The following is a 26,800-nucleotide window of genomic DNA, read 5'->3' as shown; positions in this document are numbered from 1 at the left end:
ACCTTAACAGAATTAAGTATAATAGCAATAGCAGCACTTATAATAATGTATCATATATTAGTAGCTTCATTTTCACACATGTAAAAAAATCAAACCCAGGTGTCTTGAATCACAGCTCTTTCCCTTATTCATAGGCTATCTTAACTATGTTCAAGCCATATTATCTGATATTTTATAGCAAGAACTAAACATTTTTCTCTGGAAGAAAAATACATCTTTTTCCATTTGCTTTTAAAACTGTTAGCTAAATAAGCAAAATAATAAGCAAGCCAAATTTTGTCCCCACATACACGTAGGGCTTTAGTATAGGTCAACGCTGAGGCATTCATATACATAGTATAATTATATAGTTTTAAAGTAGAAATACTGTAGTATAAAAATCACAGGAATGTCTTGAAATTGCATACTCTGAATTGTACCTATTGAAAAACCTCAGATATATTAAAAAATACTCATTTTGTAATTATAACTACTATTCAAACTCTGTTCGGGCAATAAAGAGAAACTGCATTGGCTAATAAATTTTAAAGATATGTTAACAAAAATATTTTTAATTTTGTAAACAGTCATTTAACCCCGTCATCTTTCCATTCCAGAGAAAGGGTTTTGGGTTTTTTTTTTTTCTAATTTTGAACCATCTGGTAGTAATTTAACATTTTCTCTTTGTTACAGATTTTGGCATTTTGTCCTATAAATATGTTCTGCAGTATGCAATATTTCTAATTTAGTTATACATTTCTTATGTTATCTATTCAGCTATAAAAGAAACATGAACATTATTTCCAACTTCATACTAGCTAACTATAGTCTACTATTTCAGACTTAAAACATTACTATAATTAGTTTACAGCAATAGCCAGAAAGTGCTAGAAGTCAGGATTAAAAAAGTGTGTGTTACACAATGAAAGAGTATTTAATTCACACTTCTGTATGTAAATCAAATAGGGTAATTTTTGTACATTTCACATATACAGGCATTATTTTCTTGTGAATCGAATGAGCACAGGTTGAGAAGTGCATTTTGCACAGCAACAAAATGTCAGGTTTTATTCAGTGAATCTATTCAATATGAAAAGTGGAAATTTCCACAGAGGAAGGAAATTGCCTTAAAGTCAGTTGGCATTATTTTGTTTCTGCTACTTGTTCTGAATGGAATGACTAGATGAATGCAATATTTTCCACAGCTCAGAGTTTTTCTATCTTTGAAGAGTACAAGGCTGTTATGAAAAGTAATGGTGGAATTATAACAGACAAGCACTTTGTCTTGTGAGACCCTCAAAATATGCTAACTAGATAGCAATGGTTAAGAGCCCTTTGTTGTCTAAATAAGAATGTATTTTTCTATTTGAGGTCTTCACTGAAATTCTAACCTTATGTTCTCTAAACCAAATATCCAGAGTGACTCAGTGTCTTTGATCAGATTCATGATCACTTCTACACAATGGACCACTGTAAGAAAGACATAAAACAGTTCATATTCAAACGCTAAAGTGTTTGCAAACAATATTCTATTTATTCTGCTACACCTTCAACTTAAAACTTTGTTCAGCTGCTGATCTGATGTTAATGTAACTGGAAGAAGAGGTTATATGGTTGAGGCAATTAGCTAAATAAAAAGTAATCAAATAGATTAAACTACTATCAGGGCTGTTCCCCTACTCTGGCACTCCAAGTGCAGAAGGTGAGGGACCGCAAGAGAGCTTCCAAACCTTGCCTCTACAGGCACGGGTTACAAAAACTCTCCCTCCCCCATCCCTGGAAGCACAACACAGATTTTGGGGAATTGCTGCCACCATCAAGTGCTTTTTGATCCCTAAAACACCTGGGTGAATACTTGAACCCACCTCCAGGGGTACCCCAAGCTCTTTTGCCCCCCAAAAAGAGCTTGAAAAATAAAAGAGAAAAACAAGCTGCAGTCTATGGCATCTGACCCCTCAGTCAGAGGCATGCAGACACACAAACAGACCTCCCAGGACACAAGAATCAAATTATTACCTTAAAAAAAAAAGAAGGAATTTTTATTACAAAATAAAAGAAACTTGATAAAGCCTACTTGGTTGCTAGATGTTACAGAGCAACTAAGGAAACAATGTTTTAAAATACCAGAAAATATCTGGGAACAATGTGTAGATGGTAATTGGGGAGGAGAGGAATGAAATCACAGAGAAGTTCAAACCAAACCACAAAATAAAGAAAAATTACCCTCAACGCAACTGGATTCATTTTTCCCAGTTAGTTACTTCTAATTTTCCCGTTGTCCAGTCCAATCCCGTGGCCCGAATTCCATCGAGGCATGGTGGTCCTGCCTGGGTTTACATCATTCTGTTTCTCTCCCCTGCTGGTTTCTCTCCCCCACACAGAGAATAGTGATAGAAAGCAGGCAAGGAACCTCTATATCCAATTCAAATTTCAACTCTCCATCTCCATTGGTTCTCCTGGGCCCCCTAGCTAACACCTCTGCTAGCTACCTGAGCTTAACCCTTTAATCACCAGGTGCTGATCAGCACGGCTCCTGTCCATTTCAACTGTCATTGCAATACACAACATGTATGTACTTTATGCTTTGTGGTTGTTGAATTTTAGTTAACAGTGTGCATTTGATGAGGCAGACAATTCAGATCTACAGCTTCCCACTATTTAAGAAACAATAATGAACCAAGGAGCTCAAGAAATGGAAAGTCAAGGACTGGTGGAAAAATTCCAAAAGCAACATAGTCCAGAGCCTAAGCACCAAATAAAAGCTACTTATCTATAAAAGGTATGAAATTCAGATAAGAAAAAATTCAGAATAGCAGTCTATAATGAATAACAGTTCTCAAAACCAGTTAAATGACCACTGTTTTGACATCAAATGCTGAGACTATTTGGTTTCTGTAGCACAGAATTTCTCTGAAATATGCTAGTGTTTTCCATATAAAGCAAAAAATAATTTAGATAAGGAAAATTAGATTCTGTTCCAAAAAACAACAATTAAGAGAATGCCATCAAGCTGCTTCAGATCGCTGAAAATTTGCATGACACAGAACTTAGTTTCCACCAAAATCTCGATTAAAAAAAAAAAAAAAAAAAGCATTTGGGAAGGTAGAAGTCCAGCAACTTTATCAAAAGTGTACAGCATGTGCCAAATATCATCCGTTTCCAGAAAAGAGGTGCATGCAACAACTTGTCACATCCATCTATTCTCCTCTCCTGACCCCACTTAGTTTCTCCTCTGATACAATGAATCAGCAAAGTCCATGCTCTGTCATGATTACTATTGCAAAAATTCTGGGTGTAGAGATGGCATACTAAGCAGTTCAGACACATTCTTTGCGGGTTTTTGAAATTATAAAGTTTTGTACCCAAAATGACATGGTGTGTTCTTGGAGGCTACTCAGTACATTCAGAATCTTAATTGTCATTATAGCAGTGCCATTAATGACAACACAGCGTGTAACAAATAATCATTCTGCAAGAATTTAATTGTTCAGTTACCACAAAGGCCATCTTCTGCTATTTTTAGGTTTGTGTAAACCTCCCAGTGATGTTACTAGGAGATCTGCAGGGATTGACGGGAATATGAGATCCTAAATTTCCAGGCTCACATACCACATTTAAAAATAAAATCCAAACCTCTCAATAGAGAATGAGTTTGTCTCCTCTGTTGTATTACTCTACTTCCAGAGCTTTGACTTTAAAAGCAAATATATCAGATATCTAGATTAAATGCTAAAGAGACCATTAACATTATTTGAATTCCTGCATAAAAAAGGGCACGTACTTCATCAAATAATTGATGCATAAAGTCCAACTGCATCTGATTGAATTAAACACAAGATTGATCTAGAAATGAATTTACTCTTGATAAAAAGACTAATAAATGGGCAACCTACCATTACCTCAGTACAAATTGTCCCAATATTTAAATATATATGGAGATATACCTATCTCATAGAACTGGAAGGGACCTTGAGAGGTTATTGAGTCCAGTCCCCTGCCCTCATGGCAGGACCAAGTAGCATACCTGACAGATTTGCCCCAGATCCCTAGATGGCCCCCTCAAGGATTGAACTCAGAACCCTAGATTTAGCAGGCTAATGCTCAAATCACCGAGCTATCCCTCCCTGCCCTGCCAGTTACCCTTCTCATTCAGTATTTGCAATTTACAGTAAACTTACGATAATCCGGCACCTTTAGGACCCAGGGGGTGCCGGATTATCAGCTATGCCGGACTATCAGTGGGAGGGGGGGGGGCTATGAGGGGTCTGGAGTGGGGTGGGAGGGGATGCCACCCCAGATCCCTCATAGCCCCCCCCTTACCATAGTCTGGCTCTGCCCCAGGCGTCCCTGATTCAGCCACTGCTGGTCAGTTTCAGCAGCAGCTGAATCGGGGATGCCTGCAATAGAGCAGCTGCGGTGCTGCCGGGTTGGTCCCGCAACGCCGAGGGGTGGCGCTACAGCACCAACCCAGCAGCACTCCAGCTGCTCTTGGGGACACCTGGGACAAAGCAGCTAGGGTACTGCCCAGTTGGTCCCGTAGCTCTGCCCCTTGGGGCTGCGAGACCAACCCGGCAGCACCCCAGCTGCTCTTGGGGACCCCTGGGGCAGAGCAGCTGGGGTGCTGCCGGGTTGGTCCCGTAGTGCCGCCCCTCGGCGTTGCGGGACCAACCCGGCAGGACCCCAGCTGCTCTGCCCCAGGGGTCCCCGATTCAGCCGCTGCTGAAACAGATCAGCGGCTGATTCCAGGAAACCCGGGGCAGAGCAGCTGGGGTCCTGCCGGGTTGGTCCCGCAGCGCCATCCTTTGGCACTGTGGGACCAACCCGGCAGCACTCCAGCTGCTCTGCCCCAGGCGTCCCCAAGAGCAGCTGGGGTGCTGCCGGGTTGGTCCCGCAGCCCCGAGGGGCAGCGCTACGAGATCAACCCGGCGGCACCCCAGCTGCTCTGTTCCCAGCTTCTCTGATTCAGCTGCTGGTCAGTTTCAGCATTGGATGCCGGACTAATGGAATTTTACTGTACTTCCAGTTTGAATTTTTCAGGTTCTAAACAGCTCTTAACCACCTTCTTGATCAACTAGCCTAAACTCCTTGTCATAAGAACTGGTATACTGGGTCAGCTCAAAAGTCAACCTAGTGCAGTAGTCTATCTTCCAACAGTGGCCAATGCCAAGTGGCCCACAGGGAAGTATCAAGTGAGCCATTCCCTATTGCCTATCATCAGCTTCTGACAAACACCATTGCTGCCCATCCTAGTTAATAGCCACTGATGGACCTAACTTCCAAGAATTTAACTAATTCTTCCTTGAACCCGATAATAGCTTTGACTTCCCAACATCCTCTGGGAAGGAGTTCCACAGGTTGACTGTACAGTGGGGCTGTGTTCAGACTCAGGGGTTTTTTCGAAAAAAAGTAGCCTTTTTTCAAAAAAACTTCACCTGCGTCTATACTGCAGCTGCGTTCAATTAAATCGAAAGAATGCGGCTTTTCTTTCGATGGTGGTAAACCTCATTTCACGATGAAGAACGCCTCTTTTCGAAAGTGCTCTTTCGAAAAAAGGCGTTCTTGAATGCCAACAGGGCTTTTTAGAAAGAGAGCATCCAGACTCACTCGCTGCTTTTTCGAAAAAGCAGCTTGCTTTTTCGAAAGTACTGCTTGAAATCTAGACGCTCTTTTTCGAAAGAGGCTTGCAGTCTAGACATAGCCTGGGTGAAGTAGTTCTTCCTTTTGTTTTATTTAAACCTGCTATCTCTTAATCAAAGATATGTTTTTCAATCTTCTAAATCTTTTCTGAATCTGCTCCTATTTTTCAAGCTTTTTCCTCTCTCTTTATTGCTTCTAGGACTGCATGTTCAGTTCTGCTCACCCCATAAGTCTTTTCTATCTCAAATCCAAGAACCCTGTTCTAAGGGCCAACCAACACTGAAGCCAGATGCCTTCCCTTTAATTCCTTCTGTATTGTAGGCCTACACTCCATCCTTGATACTACTGGCAGATGTTATGGGTGGGACTTCTTCAGCTGCTGTCTACAGGCCAGATCACTAAACTCCTTCCTGGCATGGTCACTCATTTGGCTGGATATTTCCTCATTATGTAGTCCAAATTAGTTGGATAACTGCTATGTAATTTTTGTATTACAAAGTAAAACTTTAAATTATATAATTACAACACAACTTCAGATGGATAAAAGCAGAGTGATTCAGCGAGACACAGGAATTCTCTAGTGGAGTTGGGACTAGAATCCAGATATCCTGACCCCTGTATTTTAACCAGAAGATCCAAAAGGGTGTCCTTGTTTCTTACATTTTATGAACTGTGCTGTCTCAATGTATGTGTTATAATACAAGTGTAGGGTGCAATGTATGAAATGGGTCATGATGATATACAAGATCACATTCATTTCATAAACCTATGTAAAATATATTTTATTTATGAACTACTTGCATGTTTAATAGAATAGAATCAGGTATGCCAATGTGGCAAAAGTTAACTGCCCCTTTTGACCCAGCGATTCAAGACAGGCTTACTATTGAGACCCCTAAATACCTAGAGTTCAGTTATTACTACCCACTTTCTTCTTCCTTTTCAACTTTTCTCCTCCCTTCAAAAGTTATGCTGACCAAATGATTGCCTAATACTATTCTCTCAGGCTGTCTTCCAAAGCTGCTTCTGCTTATAGCTGGCCATTTAGCAATTAGTAACACCTTCAGTTTGCTTCTGAGTACAGTAAATTTCCAATAATCTGGCACCTTTAGGACTCAGGGGGTGCCGCATTATCAGATATGATGGACTATCAGAAGGGGGGGCTATGAGGGGTCTGGGATGGGGAGGGGGGCTGCCACGCCAGACCTCTCATAGCCCTCCCTCCCCCCCCCCCCCCCCGATAGTCCGGCTCTGCCCCAGGCATCCCCGATTCAGCCGCTGCTGGTCAGTTTCAGCAGCGGTTGAACCGGGGACGTCTGGGGCAGAGCAGTTGGGGTGCTGCTGGGTTGGTCCCGTAGTGCCGCTCCTCGGGGCTGCGCTATTGGACCAACCCGGCAGCACCCCAGCTGCTCTGCTCCCAGCTTCCCCGTTTCAGCTGCTGGTTAGTTTCAGCAGCAGATGAATCGGGGAAGCCGGGCGCAGAGCAGTTCCAATTGTCCAGCTGCCGGAGCACTTCCGGGTTCCCAATGGTGCCGGACCATCAGGAGTGCCGGAGCACTGGATGCTGGACCAATGGAGTTTTACTGTATAAGGCTTGGTCTAGACTTAAAAGTTCAGTTAGCACAGCTACATTGGTCAAGAGAGTGAAAAAACCCATGGCAGTAATCCTGACTTCCAGCGTAAACTCAGCTATGAAAGAATGCTTCCATCATCATAGCTACTGTTCAAGGAGGTGTTTCCTGCACTCACAAAAAAAGGCCTCTCAGTAAAGGCTGTATCTAAACTACAATGGTTATGCCAACAGTATTATGCAGGTATAACCTCCATAATGTAAATGTTAGGTTTTAAATTCTACTTTAGTGAAGCTCATTTAAACACTGCTTTATGATTAACACTGAAATCAGTGGAGTTATATGCAAGTAATCAAGGGTAGAATCTGGCCACAGAAGTCCACACTTAGGACTAAGGTGCCTAAACACTTTTGAAAATCCCATTAATTTCAATTTACGCCTCTAAATACCTTTGAAAATACAAACCAGTATGCAAGCACATTTCTAACTAATTTCCTCACTTAGCTAGTGTCTGAATTATGTTTTCCAAACCCTTAAGCCTTTTCTTTAGAAGCATCCTGCTTGTCTTTATCCAACTGATATTTGAAGGTCATTCACCTCTGACTGCAGGACTCTGTAACTTTATTTTCAAAACCCATTATTCATCATCCACTTAATTTTGATAGTTTTAGACAGTGACTCACAGGACATGATCATGGTCTAGTTTTAGGGTTTTTTCTATTTAGGAACTTTTTCTAATTTTTTGACTCATATCTAACAATTCTTTATTTGCAGTAAGGCTACGTCTACACTGGCATGATCTTGCACAAGAACTCTTTTGTGGAAGAGTTCTCATGCAAAAACTCTTCCAGAAGAGAGCATCTACACTGGCATGTGCTTTTGCGCAAGAGCATCCATGCCAGTGTAGATGCTCCCTTGCGCAAGAAATCTCTGATGGCCATTTTAACCATAGGGCTTTCTTGTGCAAGAAATTAATGTTGCCTGTCTACACTGGCCTCTTGTGCAAGAAGGCTTATTCCTGAGCGGGAGCATCATAGCTCTTGTGCAAGGAGCACTGATTTCATATGTTAGAACATCAGTGTACTTTCGCAAGAACTCGCGGCCAGTGTAGACAGGCAGAAAGTTTTTGCGCAAAAGCAGATGCTTTTGCGCAAGATCTCACCAATGTAGACATAGCCTAAGAGTTTATCGTAAAATGATTTCAAAGGGAGAAGTTATTCAGAGTTCTGCCTTGAGTCTTTTCTGCTACTTTCTCTTAGTTATGCTGCCATTTCCTCTGGTTTGTTAAATGTCACTGGAAACAGTTTTCCTTCACTACCCTTGCAATTCAACTGTGTTTAGCATCAGTTCAGTTGTTGAAAAGCGTTGTCAACAGAGGAGATGATCTATTTTGCATATGGAAAAGGCTGATACACATACAGAAGGTATATGCCCATGACATCTCCACCTACTAGCATGAGGACAAGGAAGAACAAATGCTAAGGTGACTCTTCACCATGTGAGTCCCCCACTGGTTCTGCAGCCCACTTTCTCTCACCACAGATTTTCTAGCCAAGCCCAGCCTGGAATCTGAAGAGTTCATAACATAAGGACCCTCAGTACCCTTAACAGCTATGAGAGACCTTAGCCAACTATGGTATCACAAAGGGTCCACAAGCATGGACTCTGAATGCTTGTGTGCGCTTGGGAGCTGGAGCACCCTCTGGGAAAAAAAACAAACAAAAAACAAAAAGAGTGGGTGCTCAGCATCTATTGGCAGCTCTATGTATCGGCTCATTCCCACCCCCCTCAGTGCCTCCCATCCATCACTGATTAGCTATTTAGCATCATGCAAGAGCTGTTGGAGCAGAAGGGGCAGAGCATGGCCATGAAGAGGTGGGGAAGGTGGTGATAAGAGCAAAGCAGGAAAACAGGGGGGAGGGGACAACTGCTCTGTGCACTGGTAACCCAGAAGGATTCTGGGGTCCCAGCCACTGGGTCCTTTAAATCACTGCCACAAGACCACACAGTGTGCTCTAGGCATCACTGAGGGCAGGGGGTGGGGGCACGTGGCAGTCTGAGTGGCACGGAGGGCTAGCTACTCCCAGTCCCACCCATTCTGCCCGAGGCCCTGCCCCTTCAGGGAGAATAGAACCATGACCACCAACTTACCCAGGGGCCCAGCATGGCAGGGCTCAGGACTGGGGGGAAGCAGTGAAGTAAGGGCAGGGACTGCGGCAGAGTGGAAGGGGGATGGGAACATAAAGTTGCCACCTCTAGCCACAAGTCTGCTGTAATTTCCCCCTTCTGCAGATACCCAAGTACATGGAACCTCCCCAGTACAGCTGGCTCTACACTATCCCTCACATGAGCGCCTGGTGCAGGAGCATGCTTCATTCCTGTGTCCTGCCTCTCCAGAGCTGCACAATACCCACAGATGACACTGAAGCCATCCATGTGTTAAGGGAGGTCACAAAGTTACCCCCAAAGTGTGCCAAAAGCCAAAATGGCCCCCCATAGCTCCACGATAGGGCAGTCACACAGACTTCCACCTTAGACTCTATGCTGAGATCAGTTCTACTACTGAAAATCAAAGCCTCAATGTTTTTCTAGTTATTTTAGCACTGAGGGTGGAAAGAAGAGTGCAAAATCCCCAAGCATTTTAGTCTACCTACATGCTGTTTTGCTGTTGCTGAGGAGCCATCTTGTCCATAGGAAAAACTGGGGCCCCGTTCCCACCTCTGATGTCCGTCCCCCCCCAGTGCCTCTTCTCCCCTCTCCCAGCAATGGATGTGTATGGTGCAGGTCCTTGCTATGGAACCTGTCTCCCCCTCTCCCTCCGCCCCCCCCCCCCACACACACATACATCAGGGTCCTCCCTGCCTTTTTCAGCTCTTCAGCCTTGGGGTTCACCTTTTTTCAGTACCAGGACCTAGGGACCCACAACTCTACCATCCCACTAGGACTGGCAAATTTCAGAAAAACAGCAAAGGGTTTCCACCAACTTCACCCATTTTATGAGCTTTAAAACTCAACTTAAGTGCTCTAAAATATGAATTGCTTGAAAATCTGCCTCCTGGGGAATGCGGTCACTACTGATCCAAATTTGGGGTTGACTGACCAAGGGGCCCTCCAAGTTACAGGCTGCTCCCAAAAAAACCTATTGCCTTCTGAGCCACTTGTTTTCACAGAGAGCCAGGCACAAATGTCTAGATCACTCACAGACCTCATTGTCTAGATGGTGTGAACTCAGCCACTATCAGCTATCACAGGGATGGGAAAAAACAGAGTCCATGGACTTCATCCAGCCAGCCAAATCGCTTGATCTGGCCAGCTGCCACCATCCCATATCCCAGTGGGAGCATTGAGCAGGCTTCCTTCCCTCCCTTCCCCTTCACGCCACTCAAAGTGGTTGGTTGGAGGTGCCATGTGCTCTCAGCATGCCACACCTTTGGGGTAGAGGCACCCTTTATGTGCTGCCTCTGGCCCCAGTACAATCTCTTAGCAGACAGGGAGAGAGGCCCACTACCTCCCATCAGTGGCTCACAATGTGCAAAGCCCATGGCCCCACAGCCAACCACTCTGTGCTGCATGTGAGAGCATGGAAGCCGGGAGCCTTCTTGAGGTTCTGCTCGGCTGCTGGCCTGGAGATATCTAATTAAATGCCTCCTGGCCACAGCCTGCAGCTAGCACTCCAACCCCTCTCCAACTTTCTGCTTCTCCTTAATCCCTCCAGGTCAGAAACCTCCCCTACACCTATACTCATATCCCCTTCCAGACCCTGCCGCCCCTGCACTCCAATCCCATCCCAAGCTCCCTTCTACACCCAATCTCCATCCAAGACCCTGCACTTCCTCCATTAATATCAGAGAAGTGTGTGGCCCTTGGCCACTTACCAAATTCTCGGAGTAGGCCCCCATAAAAAATAATTACCCACCCCTGAGTTAACCTAAGTATGGATATGTCAATCACATCACAACTCCATTAGACAAAAGGAGTTTGGAAATAGACACCTACTAGAGGGGTGCTACAATTTGTGAGTTGGGGTAATCAATCTTTGTGGGGCAAGGGGAGAATCAGGCATGTGAATGCTTCCTGGGCAGGAAGCAGTGAGGCATGCGGAGGGTGGGGGGAGCGATACACTGGGCACCAGATGTACCATGTGCTGTAATCTGCATGACCCTGCTCTAGAGGTCTGGGGACTGGTAAGGTTCCCTTGGTTGGGGGCAGGAATTAATTGCACTTGGAAAGAGGAGCTCTGCTGATTCTTCATCACAGGAAATAAAGAAGTCTGCAGGTTGATGGATATGGATTAAGGCCCCCTTGCCTGTAAAAAATGTTAAGGAGGTGGGGGGAAGAGAAGGTTTCCATACAGGCCATTTGCCCAGAGCCCTGCATAGAAGAGAGCACAAGAGTCATTTCCAATATGGAAACAACTGTCACTACAGTTCGGATCTCCCTGATCTGGCCTGGTTGGACCTGAGAGATCCTGAACCAGCGAGTTTGCCAGACCAGGGAAGGTCAATGCTCCCCTGCTGGCTGACCCACTCCCGGGCTCCCAAGGCTGGGGCTCCCACTCTGCTGCTGCTCACTGCCACCAGAGTTCCCCAGGTTCCGGACAGGACAGCCTGGCTGCTGCCAGCCTGCTGCCACCAGGGTTCCGTTCCCGGGCCACCTAACTGCCCACCAACCCATCTCAGAAGCCATTAACCCCATTGCTGCTGGGGATTCCCTGACCAAGTCTCCCCTGCTGCTGCCTGGCCCCTCTGCGACCGGGTTTTCTCTGGCTGGGGCCACCTGGCCATTCCTGCCTGCTGCTACCAGCGATTCCCTGGCTGGGACTCCCTGGCCACCTGGCCCTGCTGGTGCTGGGGGGTTCCTCAGCTGGGCTGGGACTCCCTAGGTGCTACTTGGCCCAGCCACTTCTGGCCCAGCCAGGGCTACCGAGCCCTGCGTTCACCAGCTGGCTCCTACTCTCGCCCCTACCGGTCCATAGATGTTGCCAGACCAGAGTGATACAGGTTGACCATCCCATATCTGGTACAAACAGAAAGGAGATCTATTGAATTCCATCAGAAGGTAGTCAGTCCCTGCCAAAGAATTCTCCTAATAGACTGCTGTATTTTGCCACTGTACACCATAGTAACTGAAACCACCATCATTAGATGGATCAGTGAACCTATCTCAAAAGGAGAATTTCAAAATTTTTTATCCTTTTTACAATCCTCAATCTCCTTTTTATTGTGCATCACATCAATACCATTACTAGGTCATAAAGTTTTCACATAGTACATATTTCTAAAATAATTCACAATTTATACAGTGGTTAATATTTCATCTTTATTTTAATCGTCTTCTTGTTATCTAACTTCCAGCCTACAAAAACACTCCTGAATTTGCTACCCATGTAATTGCTCAGATTAAAATTTGACATATTGCCATTAACTGAGCAAGTGTGAAGGATCTTGAAATTTCCATCTTGTTCCCATAAACATTTGATCCACCTGTGTGTCTCTTTTTAGAACTGATTTTTTAATTTTTATTCTTTCTTCCTATCTCAACCTTTTGCAAGTGGCAAGCTTTTTGCTCATCTGAAAGTTTCCTGTCCTTGTCATGTAGGTTTTGTGCTTGGATTTAAGAACTGAAAATTATTCTCCTTTTTGGCTAGCATTAAGTATATCTTTGTTAGTTGTGTGTTTCATATTTACAGTGAAAACTAGTTACTTGTGCAAATAAATAATGGATCGCACATCAGGTTACTATTGAAATACGTTGCATAAAAATAATTCATAATGTATATGAATCTTTGTAATACAACTATAAAATCTAAGATACACTTTAAAAAAATAATCTTCAAATTCTGAAAAGGATTTCCATTTCTCACTTTAAGAGCATCTCCCTCCCAAATAAAAAAAAAAAAAAAAAAAGGAAGGAAGACTGTCACTTTGGGATCAATGAAGCACAGTAGGAGATTTTAGTTAACACACTCCACATGCAAATGTAATTAGGAATTCTGAAATATCGAGTATGGAAAGTTCATATTTTGAAAAATATACATGTCAAAACTACAAAATATTTAAAAAAGTCAAATGAAAAGGTAATTTGAAAGGTTCAACAAATTTCACAAGATTTTTAAGAGAAAAAAAGCCTTATTTGATGTAACACCCTGCATCAATTGCGCTATTCATGTGTACATTTTGCTAAAAGATTGTTAATTTTCTGTTAATTCCTTTAAAGGAAATTTTTCAATGAAGATATACTTTAAAGTCAATATACAATTTTATAAAAAATACTATAAGCATATTATGTTCATTAGGCTACCAAAAATAGAAGTAAATATATAAATATTAACACCACTGTTTCTAGATTAAAATATAACCTTGGTATCAGATTGTAAAGTCCTTTAAAAAATTGGCTTTAGAGACATTCTCATGTAGAAAAAGCAAACAATGGGAACATGAAAAAGAAATACTGCACAATTAAAATACCTTCATAGTTAGTGTTTCATTCAAAGCAAAGTGGAATGAGAAATCAAATCACCATAGCAACACTTTTACGAATCTAAAATTTACAATTACAGCTACTTTGTTATTTTAGTCTTACTTCACTGAAAGCACATATTTTGTTTATTCACTGTTCAAGTGCTATAGAGGCAACTGAGACTATAGAAACCTCTCTTTTCAAAAGATCACTAATAATGCAGTCTACTTGTCAAAAGTTTTGTTGTTTTCTGAAGTGGATTTCTGCACATAAAGCTGAACTGAGACCATCTAACCCACTTTGTTATCAACATTGAGAAGGACTTACAGTTCAGCTCCAAAAAGGCAAGGCCAAGGATTTATTGAATAAGCCAATAAGATTACTCAATGAAAAAAAAAAAAATCTACAATTCAACAAATACCTAAATGTAGTGATAACCTAAGAAATGTTGCTTCTTGGCATATCAATAATTTCACACACAATTCAGGCTTACATTTAGAACACAGATAGCTCAGTGGAAACATTGCATTTGGCATGTTTATCAGAAATAAATTGACAGACTATATGCAGAAGAACTCATTAATGGACCTCTAAGTCACCATATTATCTCAAACCAATTTCAAAAGCCAGTTTGACGGGGAAACTACAGAACTTAAATTTCATTTACAAGTTTGATTCCTACAACAGAAGTCTAAAAAAAGACTATGGCTGGATGGCCACAAACAAACAAACAGTACTTAAAGTGGGTACTAAGTATTCTTATCAGCTTCATTTAGCAGAATTACTCTGACAATTTTTCCCCTTTTTTTCCCCCCTACTCTTCCCTCCTCCATCCCCTCTCTGTGCTATTTATTCGAAAACTGGACCAACCTCTTAAACTCCATTCATCTAAAGAAGTGGGTTGTGCCCACAAATGCTCATAATATTTACATGTTTTGTTAGTCTGCAAGGTGCTGCAAGACGGTTTGTTGTTTACGTTTATCCAGTTACGGACTAACACAGCTACCCCTCTGAAATATCTGTGTACTAAGGAAATTATTTTGATATTTGGACAATGTTATCATGCCACTTATGCACATAAGATTGATTTATGATATTATTTTTACACACGTGCTGTAAAGCATTCTGATTTTTTCTTCAATATTTTATGTAGTAAATATTAAATTAAAATATAAATATTAATGCATGTATGTGTAAATCAGAGGTCCAGAAATATTTTCACAATAATATCAAAATCCTGCTGTGAGAAAAGTGACCTTTTAAATTTCATTCAGCGGAAAAAAACCAAGAACTTGCACTACTGACCTACTAAGGTTTCTGTTCAGCTTGGCTATATATTCCAAGTGAGTTTAAATGAGCAGGCTTTATGTAAATGGGAATACTTAAATAAAAGGCAGCTCTCATGTATTAATCCAAGGCCTGGGGTGTTTTTAGAGTAGGCTGGAGACAATCCCAGACACCTGGCTTTTGAAAGACCACCAAGGGAATATGTAAAGAGGGGTCTGCAAAAGCAGTCTGAAATTAAACTTAATTCAAGACTTGATCTTAAAGAGTTTGTACTCAGCAGCTTTTAAAAAATTTGTTTTAGTTATCTGATCCTGAAGTACACACTCTCATCTGAAAGACACCAAATATTTTTCAAAGTTGTGAGTGTTGCACTCTTAAATAAAATGTAATAAGAAATATCAGCCAAAAATAAATGATTTTTAACCACAGCTCAGCAATGTGTTATTCCCTTGGCAGAAATCATATCCTTGGTCTCTTGGCTCCATATTTAATTCTCCCTTAAACAAAAATCATAGAAGTATCTCTGTCCTTAGAATTTTAGAGATACAAATGTCAATCTGTCTCAGGAATGTATAAAAGCTGCATAACTATTGCTGGGGCATGTAGAAAGGAACTACTATATAATCATTATTAACTCAGAGCTCAAATTCAGGAAGGAAATGGATAGACCAGCAGCACACCACATACCCACCACACATGCTAGTCTTTTCCCTCTCCCTTCCCCAGGGAAAACTACAAAAAACATGTGAACATGAATAAAGAAATAAAATACTAACTGTTAAGTTCCATTTTCTTGCTTTACTTCTATGTTTACTTCCTTTCCTTATCAATCCAAGACCATGCGCCTTTTGGTGATTGTATTGACTGCATACCATTTGCTCTGTTTCATCCTTTCGGTTGTTTACTTCTCTTCCCACTTATTTTCTACCCACTTCATTCATGTATCTCCTCATTTCACTTTCTTTCCATTGAATTTACTTCATTTCTTTCTCGATTGCTGCTGGACTCTCTAATCTCTTTTGCTTTCCTCTCCTATTTTCTTCACATCTTCCCCAGGTGGGTCACTTGATCTCTTTCTTACTTTGCATCCACCCTGGTGCAATGCCTGGCTGTGACAAAATGTTAACAGAATGCACCAAGTACCCGACTGTTTTTCCTCGCAACTTTCTTTTGCCTTTCCTTATCTTGTTCCCTGTTGTCCCCCCTACTTCTCCTGCATGAGCTTTCTAATATTAAAGGTTCCTCAGTCCTGCTCTGCCCCTCCCATCTCAAGGTTTTTCCCCTCCAAAAAGAGAGGGACTTACATCCTGCAGCATAGCCCATGGGCTATGTTTTTCCGGCCCTTGATCTAAAAAGTTGCAGTGTAGATGTAGATGGGCTCAGGCTGACGCCCGGGCTCTGAGACACTCAAGAGACCTGCAGCTTAAGACCAGGCAAACCCAAGTCAGCTGAGCTGGGCACTGAGACTCCGCTCCTTTGCTTTTTTAATCACAGTGGTGACAATCTAAAAAGGACAGCAGTCTTCGGTGACTGTTCATTGTATCATCTCTGAATTTCAGAGTAAACTCTGAGTACATAGCCTAAATGGTCTGTGTAGTCTCAATGGCTCAGCAGCCATGGAATCAGTTTGAAAGTGGATATATCTCTAATTAGTCATTCTCAATTTTGAGCCTCTAAAACTGTTTATTTCCAACTGTGACAGTCATTTAATTTGGTAAAACACTGAAAAATTAATAAAAACCCCTTTAAAAACCTATTTTATAGGAGTATCTATCATGCCAACCTGAAGAGATTAAAAAATGGCTCAGCTCAACTCCATTTTAAAAGAAAAACAAAATGACTAATATTTGGAGAAGCTTTTGCTGTATAGCATCTCAATACTTTGGGTCCTTTGCATCCCTACTGTCATTTCAGTAACTTGCATTATAGAAGGTATGCGTTTGACTGCATATGGTTAAATCAAGGTCTAAATCGGGAATGGGGAACCTTTTCTGGTTTGGGGGCTGCTGACCCACAGAAAAAAAAAAATCAGCTGGGAGCCATACACAGGCAAGAAGCAAAAATGTAAAATCAAGCCCTCAATATCATGGCACCCAACTAAGGAGAAAGACACTCCCCACATTCCCTTTGCACACCAGGGGGCCAGGCTAGTAGATTTTGTGTGCTCCAGACCCATGTGGGGATGATGGAGGGGGAGAGAGGGGGCTGGAGTGCCAATGTGGGCTCCCCAATAATGAGGGAGAGCCCACAGTGCTTGGGCACTGGATCCAGGCAAGCAGGGGCTGCATCTAACCTCAGGGTCCCACCCCAGTCTAAATAAATAGAATTTCAAACAAGTCAAAAGCAAGGCTGTTAGATATATTTTTCAATAAGCAGTTTGAAAAACTTAGCTTTCCATATCTGGATTAAAAAAAAAAATGTAGTTATCCATACTGAGTCAGACCAATGGTTCAGCTAGCACGTTATCTTGTCTTCTGGCAGTAACCACTGCCAGATACTTCAGGAGGATTGAACAGAACAGCATACTTATCACTTGATCCATCCCATCTTCCAGTCTTAGCTTCTGGTGGTTAGAAGTTCAGGGACATATGAAGGGATTGCTTCCCTGACCACTATGGTTAATGGCCACTGATGGACCTATCCTCCATTAACTTATCTGACTCTCTTTTTCTAACTCTGGCCTTGTCATAATCAGGAGTGCTGATCAGCACCCAGAGACAAAGGGGTTAATTAATGTCGCCTGTATCTAGCCATGTATCAGGTGGTCAGCCAACAATACAGGTAGGAATTTCAAACTGGAAGACAGGGTTTTTTCCTCTCTCTCCATTTGAGAGGCAGAGCAGTTTCTTCCAAGTACTGAGGGAGATGGGAGACACTTCTCTCTCCAATAACAAACTTCTTATAATATGTAAGTAAGGAAAAGTTTAGCTAGTTCATCAGGATTTATTGTTTTCCTTGTTTGGGGATTTGCAAATAATGTCTGAGCTGTTAATTGTGTTTTTTAATTTTGTAACTAAGGCTTTTAGCCCAGGGACTTCCCCTGAGTATCTATATCAATTGGTGGCTCTTTCCATCCAGCCACTTTACTATGCTTCCAACTGTAGTTTTATTTTGATAATAAATGATTGTTTCTTTTTTCTAATTAACCGGTATTGGTTGATTTTTGTGACCTGGGAGGTCTGTCTGTTTCTGCAGGCCTGACTGAGGGGTTAACTACCACAGACTGCAGCTTGTTTTTTCTCATTTCTTTTTCAAGCTCTTATGGGGAAAAAGAGCTTCAGGTACTCCTGAGGTTAGTTTCAAGTGACCACCCCTGTTCATGGGTTCAAAAGCACTTGATGGTGGCACCGGATTCCCCAAAATCTGGGTATTAGGATTTTGGAGGGAAGTTTCTGTTCCAGAGCCTATACAGGCAAGGTTTTGGAGTGCTCCTGAGGAGCCCCAACTCCCGCATTCATCATGCCAGAGTGGAGAACAGCCTTGACAGGCCTTCAACACAATTCATGGCAACAAGTTTCACAGGTGGACTGTGCCTGATATGAAGTTTGTCCTTGTGTTTGTTTTAAATGGATTGCCTATTAATTTCATTTCGAGTAGGGATGTTAAATATCGGATATTTAAATAGTCGATTAACCTCATGAATTCTGATCTGTTACTTGACTATAGTCCCCACTGGCAGGGCCAGCAGCCAGTACGCTCCGGCCTCATTCCCGAGGGGCCCTGTCACTCCGTGCTGCTACCTCTGTAATAGAGGCAGCAGCATGGGGTTCGAGATGGAAGCTGGTCCACAAGGAGAGCCAGTTTAAAAACCAGCTCCCCTCATGGACTGGTTGCCTGTTACCGTCTGAAGGGGGGAGTCTGAGCTCCCAGATCCAGTGTGAGCTGGAAATGAGCTAGGAGCTGGTCTGGAAGACAGCCCAATACACTTCAAATGCAGACACACAGCAGAGGTAGCTCCCGAAACCGTCGCAAGACAGGAATGAGTCAGGCTGCTCGTCAGCCTGCTAAAGAAATTACTGGGGGATGGGGCGGGGACAGGAGGGAGGAAAAAGCATGTAGTCTATAGCATTAACCTTCTATGGAGACCACTAGTTTTATGAGGAGGATAGATAATTCCCTAATCATTATCCTCACATTCATAATTTTATAACCTTTTATCAGATTCTCTTCCCCCCTTTACATCAACTCTTTTCTAAACTCAGCGGCCCCATGTGGAAGTTGTTTCAGGCCCCATTAACTTTTGTTGTCCTTCTCTCATGTTTTTATATTCTAAACGTATCCTTTTGAGAGGAGGTAGATAGATTCAAGGTGGGGGCATACCATGGATTTACATAGCGGCATTACAGTATCTTCTGATTTATTATCTATCCCTTTCTGAAGGGTCCTAACATTAGCTTTTTTGACTGCCATTGCACATTGAGCAGATGTTTTTAGAGAGCTACCCACAAAGACCTTTCTCTTGAGTGGTAACAGCTAATTGGACCCCATAATTTTATATGTATAATTGGGGTTATGTTTTCCAATGTGCATTACTTTATACTTCATACTGAATTTGATTTGACATTGTCACCCAGACACCCACTTTTGTGAGATCTCATTGTTACTCCTTGCAGTCTGCTACGTATTTAGCAATTTTAAGTAATTTTATATTGCATACAAATTTTGACACCTTAATGTTCACCTCCTTTTCCAGATAATTTACAAATATATTGAATAGCAGTAGAGTCAGTACAGATCCTTGGCAAACTCTGCTGTTCACTGATTAGTCCTGGGAGAATGCTGCATTTGAAGCCATCTCCATTCTGAAAACCAACCATTTATTCTTACCTTTTCTGTCATATTTAGCCAATTACAGGTCTAGGAGAGGACCCTCCCTCTTAGCAGATTGTTTAATTTGCTTACGTGCATTTGGTGATGGAATTTTAATGGGTTTCTGAAAGTTCAAGTACACAATATCAACCGGATGGCCCTTAATCATATACTTGTTCAATCAATTTGAAATCAGTTCTACCCTAACCAAAAAATGGGAAGGAAAGAGCCTACACACTTCTCTTCAGTATCAAAAGTTTTACTGATTCCTGAATTTCAAACCACCTTCCTGCATGCCAAAAGTCTAATTGTCCCTTTTCTAATTGTCCCTTTGAGTATATGTGAAACCATATACTCAAAGGTATCTACAATGCAGTTAACACTCGCAATTATAAAACCTGAAAGTCCTGTATGGTCTGGAACATAGCCCCTTGAGACCTTCTTTTTCTATAACCCTCAGCAGAACAATTAGAGAGAGATGGGATTTTTTTTGTACTTTTGCTGCTTGAAATTCTCAATAGAAGTCAATGGAGAAAATATTTCAAAGCATCGAAGTGACTAAAGACCCTAACTACTCCATTACTTGCTTATTAACATTTGTAAAAAAGTAACCCTCGCTCCCTGCTTTCTCCCATAAATACAAGAAGCTAAAGTACACCTCTATAAAACTATCCGACGATTCCCCTTTAAAAAAAACCCACACTTTTTTTTTTGGGGGGGGGGGAGCATGAAGCTTACAAACAATTTGGAAAAGATTACAATGTTGGAATGTTGAGACCAGAGCCTATCATGCTGACCAGTACTGTCTCTTTCCTTGAACTCCAGTCCCCTTCATTCTGCCTGAATGCAACCTCTTATCCTTTGTTTAATACTTAGATTATAAACTTTCTCTGGCAGAGATAGCTTTTATTGTTGTTGTTGTTTGTACAATGCTAGCACAACGTGGTCCTGGATCCATGATTGGGACTCTGAGGCACTATAACAAACAGTAATTTTCAAGCAGGACTTCAGGGAAGATTTTCTAAAGTATATATGTACCTAAAAAAGGGGATTGGCACCTAAGCATGATATGCGCTCCCAATAGATGCTTTTGAAAATTTTACCTCTTACTTGTGACCCCAAAAAATAAAAAGTGTGAAAAAAATTTATCAGGGCTTTATTGGCAGTACGGTTATTAAAATCAGTACTGAATAGTCATTTCTAATATTCGCATTCTTCTTTTTCACTTGATTATGGATTCACTTGCTTATTATTTCATTGTTATTGTCTGTCCATTAAATCTCTCAAATTTTAAAACCTGAACACGTGAGTCTATGTAAAACTAAAAATATATTATCAATGGTTTGGGAGTAGGTAGGGATAACATATTAATGTATTGAAAATGATTCCCCCAAATGGAAGTGACTCCCCATAATTTGTTCCCCACAACTTAAAGTGTTTAGATTTATTAATTCTTCTTATTATTATTAGTTAAGATTGTTAAATGTTTAGATTTATTATTATTATTGCACCTTTAGAATATAATGTATTAGGTCATGTAACTTAGAACTGTTAAGAATATAATTCTATGTAGCCAGAAACAGCCCCCCCTCTGTGCTCCAGGGCATGCTCAAGCTTGTGCAAGGGGCTGCTTGAAATTGACAATGCAGAGATACATTGTAACAATGCATTGTCAAACCACTAACTCTGCTATGGGAGCCAAGCCCTGTAATTGACTAAGGGCATTGTTACTTAATTGACGCCTGTTCTCTTTAAAACATTGTAACTTTATTCAGCACTCAGAGAATGTTTTAAGCAATACCACCCAGAAACTTTTGTAACTACAACTTTTATTATTATACAAAATACTGTATGAATGTATGAGCGAGTGCTTGGACAATGAATGAATGGTTCTGAGAGGTGCCAGCCTGAGAATACAGCAAAAAAGGGCTGAAGAAGGCATCAGGTGCCAGTGCAACCAAAAGGTGTCAAGTGGAGAAAACCAAGTACTGGAGGTCCACCCGATGAGATCACTGACAAGCACCTGGCAGCCACCCTGGAGACATCAGCATGATGCAGCAATTTCCATAGACTGGCATAGGAAGAAATTCCTATAAGAACTGGACTAAAAGACTATGGAGTCAGAGTCCAAGGTTCTGCTGCCAGCCTACCAGGAGCTTCAGATGCGCATCTAATCAGGACTTCGCTCCCCACTACCATCACTTGTGTACAGAGTACCTGGCCAGTATTCTGTCACAAGCAACTTCCAGGCTGGTAACTATAACAATACACAGAACCTGAATGAATGGATGAATGAATGTTTATATGTATAAGGGTTAAGTAGTTAAACAACGTTGTTTGCTTCTATCTTTTCTTTATTTTTGTATTATTATCTTTATAATAAATGTGGCTTTTTGCCTTATCCCCCTCATAAGATCCTGCTTGCTTTTATTGGTACAACAGTTTGGGGCTTAAGGATGAAAACAGTATTAGAATGATGCACTCTGCATTACACAAATAGCAACTTATTTTAATTTACAAGGTGTGACAACTCCTATGAAAACTTGGTGGGTCCTGCACATCCTGGCAGATTTGCTTGCCTCAGAGGCTCACAGCAGCCCACAATTTTAGGCACCATGCCTAGGGCTTGAGTTTAAGGTTCACTGAGCTCTTTTCATCATTGGCCAGCATACAATAAAACTGAGAAACTCTACAGTCCTTTTCCCCGAATCGAAATGGGGAGGTGGAAATGGGGATGTGGGTGTTGGGTGGGAGGTGAAGGAAGACCTGGGCCCACCCTCTACTCCAGGTTCCAATTCAGAGTCCTATAATAGTAGCTGCCTGTGTACATCCCCGAAACCTGCTATAAAAAGACAGCTCCAAGATCCCTGAGCTACTTCCCCAGCACCTTCCTTCTCTCCAGTTCCTCCTCCTAGTACTCAATCATGTCTCCTTTCCTTCTACTCTCAGTGGCGCTTTCCTTCATCCTCAGCACTACACACGCGCCCCCTACAACAGTAGGCAAAGCTTCTTTCATAGCCAGTCTCTTCTGGTTTGGGCTAAATACCAGGGGGTAATTAGCCCAAGTACAGGCAGTCCCCGGGTTACGTACAAGATAGGGACTGTAGGTTTGTTCTTAAGTTGAATTTGTATGTAAGTCGGAACTGGTACATATTGTAGGGGAAACTCTAGCCAAACATTTTTTTTAGTTTTGGATAGCATAGGGAAAGGTTAACTCCCCTCTAATGTTTGTTTTGCTGTCTGTTCCCCTGTTCAGAAGATTTCACATCTATTTCTGTCCCTGTGACAAACTCAGGACTAAAGGAGTAACTCATCAAATACCAAACAGCTCTGCACCATGCTTTGAGCTAATAGCTTTATTTCCACACACCACCCAGGGTTCTAGGAGGAGGGTCATTTTTTTGCTAACACAATGAGGCCAGCACTTTGTTTGTTTTGGTGGAGTCTTTGTTTGCCCAGGGAGCCCAGCATGTATAGGGGGAGGAGGGGCGGAGAGGCTGCTTTTGTCTGCTGTTCGGCAGCCTGTTGCTCAGGGGAGGGGGCAGCCTGTTGCTGGCAGGGGGGGAGGGGGGAGGCGTGCAGGATGCGAGGCCGCGGGGGGGGAGGGAGGCAGCGGGCGTGGGGAGGCACTTTTCCTCTGCCCGGCAGCTCTGCGGGATCCCTGTCCCTGTGGCCAGCTGCTGCAGGCAGAGGCCAGTTGGAGCCGGCAGGCTGGAGGAGCCGGCCGAAGAGGAGGAGGAGGTGGATTCTAGGACCCAGGTGAGCGAGCCCCAGGGACGCTGCTGTGCTCCGGGAGCCCGGCATGTATAGAGGGGAGGAGGGGCAGAGAGGCTGCTTTTGTCTGCTGTTCGGCAGCCTGTTGCTGGCAGGGGGGTGGGGGGGGGCAGCGGGCGTGGAGAGGCACTTTTCCTCTGCCCGGCAGCTCTGCGGGACCCCAGTCGGAGCCGGCCCGAGGAGGAGGAGGATCCTAGGACCCAGGTGAGCGAGCCCCGGGAATGCTGCTGTGCATGTGCGGGAGTTGCCTCACCCCGTTCGTATCTAGGGATCCGACATAAGTCGGATCCACCTAAGTCGGGGACTGCCTGTATTCCATTGCCCCAACTGCATCTACTAGTTTTAAACCAGCCCCTCCCTGTTACTCTGGGAACAGAGATCACCTCAGTCTAAGGTTTATATATCTCCCCCTCCACTCCTTTTTTAGTCTTCAGCTCCAACCCTGTTACAAAGGGAGTTCAGATGTAACAAATCCCACAGCACATGTCATTTCGGTATCCAGTGGTAACATCCCATTGAGCATAGAACCCTGCTACATATCTGAGCCAGCCTTATTGGAAGGGGTAAAATTCTTATATATATTTTTAAAACAACACTGCATTGTTAAAGTGATTGTATTTAATATCATGCAAAATCATGCAATATTGTTTTAAAAAAACAAATTAGCCATAAATAGTACTTACCAGAGTATAGGCTAGCTCCAGTATGCAGCAGAGTTCCATACGAGCTGCAAAACCACCAGCAGAGTATAAACTGAGCCCCCTCTCAGAACAAAGGCTGGAGGGTCTCGACATCAGGAGCTGCACAAGAATTAAAAGGTAAGTTTCAAGTCAGTAATATGTTGAATGTGACTTTTACTACTGCTATTTAAGATATTAAACATAACACTTTCCTACTTTTGCTCTCTCCTAGCTAGCACAACAGCTTTTATAAATATTTGCATGCATGTATCCTTTGCAGGCTCTAAGACCCTTCCCAAAACAAACTTTAGAGACAAAGATAGACCAAAGCATTTTTGGCAGAGTGATCCTTATTAAGCTGCACTGTCAAGGATCAAAACTGTGATGGTACATGGAGGGGACCTTAGGCTAGCACAAAGATATGGTGTCTCACACGCATAGATAGTCATAAGACCCAGATAGAAGACTACATAGTAAATGCCATGACTTGTACTTTGCCATTTTTATATTTCAGATTACAGGCAGTCCCCGGGTTACGTACAAGATAGGGACTGTAGGTTTGTTCTTAAGTTGAATCTGTATGTAAGTCGGAACTGGCGTCCAGATTCAGACACTGCTGAAACTGACCGCCAGTTCTGACTTACATAGAGAATCAACTTAAGAACCCCAGGCGTCCCCAAGTCAGCTGCTGCTGAAACTGATCAGCAGCTGATTCCAGGAAGCCGGGGGCAGAGCAACTCTGCCTCGGGCTTCCTGTAGTCAGCGCTGGTCAGTTTCAGCAGAAGCTGACTTGGGGACGCCTGGGGCAGAGCAGCTGGGGTGCTACTGGACCAACCCAGCAGCACCCTATCTGCTCTGCCCCAGACGTCCTGATTCAGCCGCTGCTGAAACTGACCAGCAGCGGCTGAATCAGGACCTGGGGCAGAGCAGCTGGGGTGCTGCCGGGTTGGTCCAGTAGTGCCCACGGGCGCTGCAGGACCAATCGGCAGCGCCCCAGCTGCTCTGCCCCAGAGTCCAAAACAAAAGCCTGGTCTGCGGGGGAGGGGAGGGGCACACTAGCTGCGCCCCCCCCCAGCAGACCAGGGACACGGGGAGCAGAGCCGCAGCAGCAGCGGGGTGCCGCGCCTCTGAGGCTTTGCTCTGGCAAAGCCTCAGAGGCGAGGGACCCCGCCACGGCTGCGACTTCAGTCTGGGTGCCTGTGGTCTGCTGGGGATGGCCCCCAGCAGACCACAGGCACCCGGACTGAAGCCGCAGCCACGGGGGGGTCCCGCGCCTCTGAGGCTTTGCCAGAGCAAAGCCTCAGAGGCGCGGGGAACCGCCGCTGCTGCCGCTCCAGTCTGGGTACCTGTGGTCTGCTGGGGACGGTCCCCAGCAGACCACAGGCACCCTGACTGAAGCCGCAGCCGCGGGGGGGTCCCGCGCCTCTGAGGCTTTGCCAGAGCAAAGCCTCAGAAGCGCGGGAACCCCCGCTGCTGCCGCATGAGACCCGGTGCCTGTGGTCTGCTGGGGACCGTCCCCAGCAGACCACAGGCACCGGGTCTCATGCGGCAGCAGCGGGGGTTCCCGCGCTTCTGAGGCTTTGCTCTGGCAAAGCCTCAGAAGCGCGGGAACCTGCCCGCTGCTGCCGCTTGGGTCCCGGTGCCTGTGGTCTGCTGGGGACGGTCCCCAGCAGACCACAGGCACCGGCACCCAAGTGGCAGCAGCAGCGGTTCCCGCGCTTCCGAGGCTTTGCTCTGGCAAAGCCTCAGAAGCGCGGGAACCCGCCCGGTGCCCCTGGTCTGCTGGAGACGGTCTCCAGCAGACCAGGGGCACCGGAGCAGCTTACGAACGGGGCTTTCTCGCCCCGACTTCCGGGGCGAGAAAACTCTGTTCGTAAGTGCGGATCCGACATAAGTCGGATCCGCGTAAGTCGGGGACTGCCTGTACATCATTCTCTAATGAGAAATCATAAGATTAATGTGTAAATTACATATCAGGTCTCTTCTACACCCATCCCATGTGTAAAACAAGATTATGATGTGTCCTTCTATTTGCTAGTACCCTGTACTAAAGAACTAAATGTAATCTGTAACTCCAAATTCCCTGCATGTTTTTCATTAGAGCCAGGGCCTTACAAATTATAAATAATTTTACAATAAGACTGTGATGTTCAAAAATAAATACCTTCATGTGACACAAGTTAAGAGTCACATAAATATAGATTCTCTCAGAAAAATAAAATTACTACTTGATTATTTGTTTTCTAATTAAGCAAGGAAAATAAGTCCACTGTAAAATATTTCTCTGCCAATTTAATGCAATACATGACCAAAATCCATGAAAATGTTGCTTCAACCACTTTAACGATTTACACAATTTCTTAATACAGTTGACTAATAAGATTTTATTATAGCTATTGATGGAATAAATCTAGCAGAGGTGGAAGGTTAACTGGGAATATTATCAAAATGCTTGTAAATTTCAGATAGCTATTGGACGTAATAATTATATGCTAAACTAATTATAACAAAAGCAAAACTTGACATGTACCTAATTACATTTTATTACATCAACATAAAACATTATGTTTTAATACAGAGCACAGCTATAAATGTTTAAGAACT

At 43.3% G+C, this 26,800-nt stretch overlaps 1 protein-coding gene across 5 annotated transcripts in view; it reads right to left on the bottom strand.

Annotated features, from left to right (window-relative positions):
* TENM3 (teneurin transmembrane protein 3) overlaps positions 1–26,800 on the bottom strand; it is a 2,294,790-nt gene that overhangs the window by 562,930 nt on the left and 1,705,060 nt on the right. For 4 of the 5 annotated variants that reach the window (XM_075930244.1, XM_075930245.1, XM_075930247.1 and 1 more), the window contains one exon: positions 24,200–24,316. The exons of the other annotated variant lie outside the window; for it this stretch is intronic. The gene's annotated coding sequence lies outside the window, so the exon portion shown is untranslated. The remainder of the gene's footprint in view (positions 1–24,199; positions 24,317–26,800) is intronic. 5 annotated transcript variants of the gene reach the window in all.

This window comes from Pelodiscus sinensis, chromosome 5, assembly GCF_049634645.1.
Source record: "Pelodiscus sinensis isolate JC-2024 chromosome 5, ASM4963464v1, whole genome shotgun sequence".
NCBI lineage: Eukaryota > Metazoa > Chordata > Testudines > Trionychidae > Pelodiscus > Pelodiscus sinensis.
Note: the sequence above shows the minus strand (reverse complement) of the source record. Positions and strands in the feature narration are given on the sequence as shown.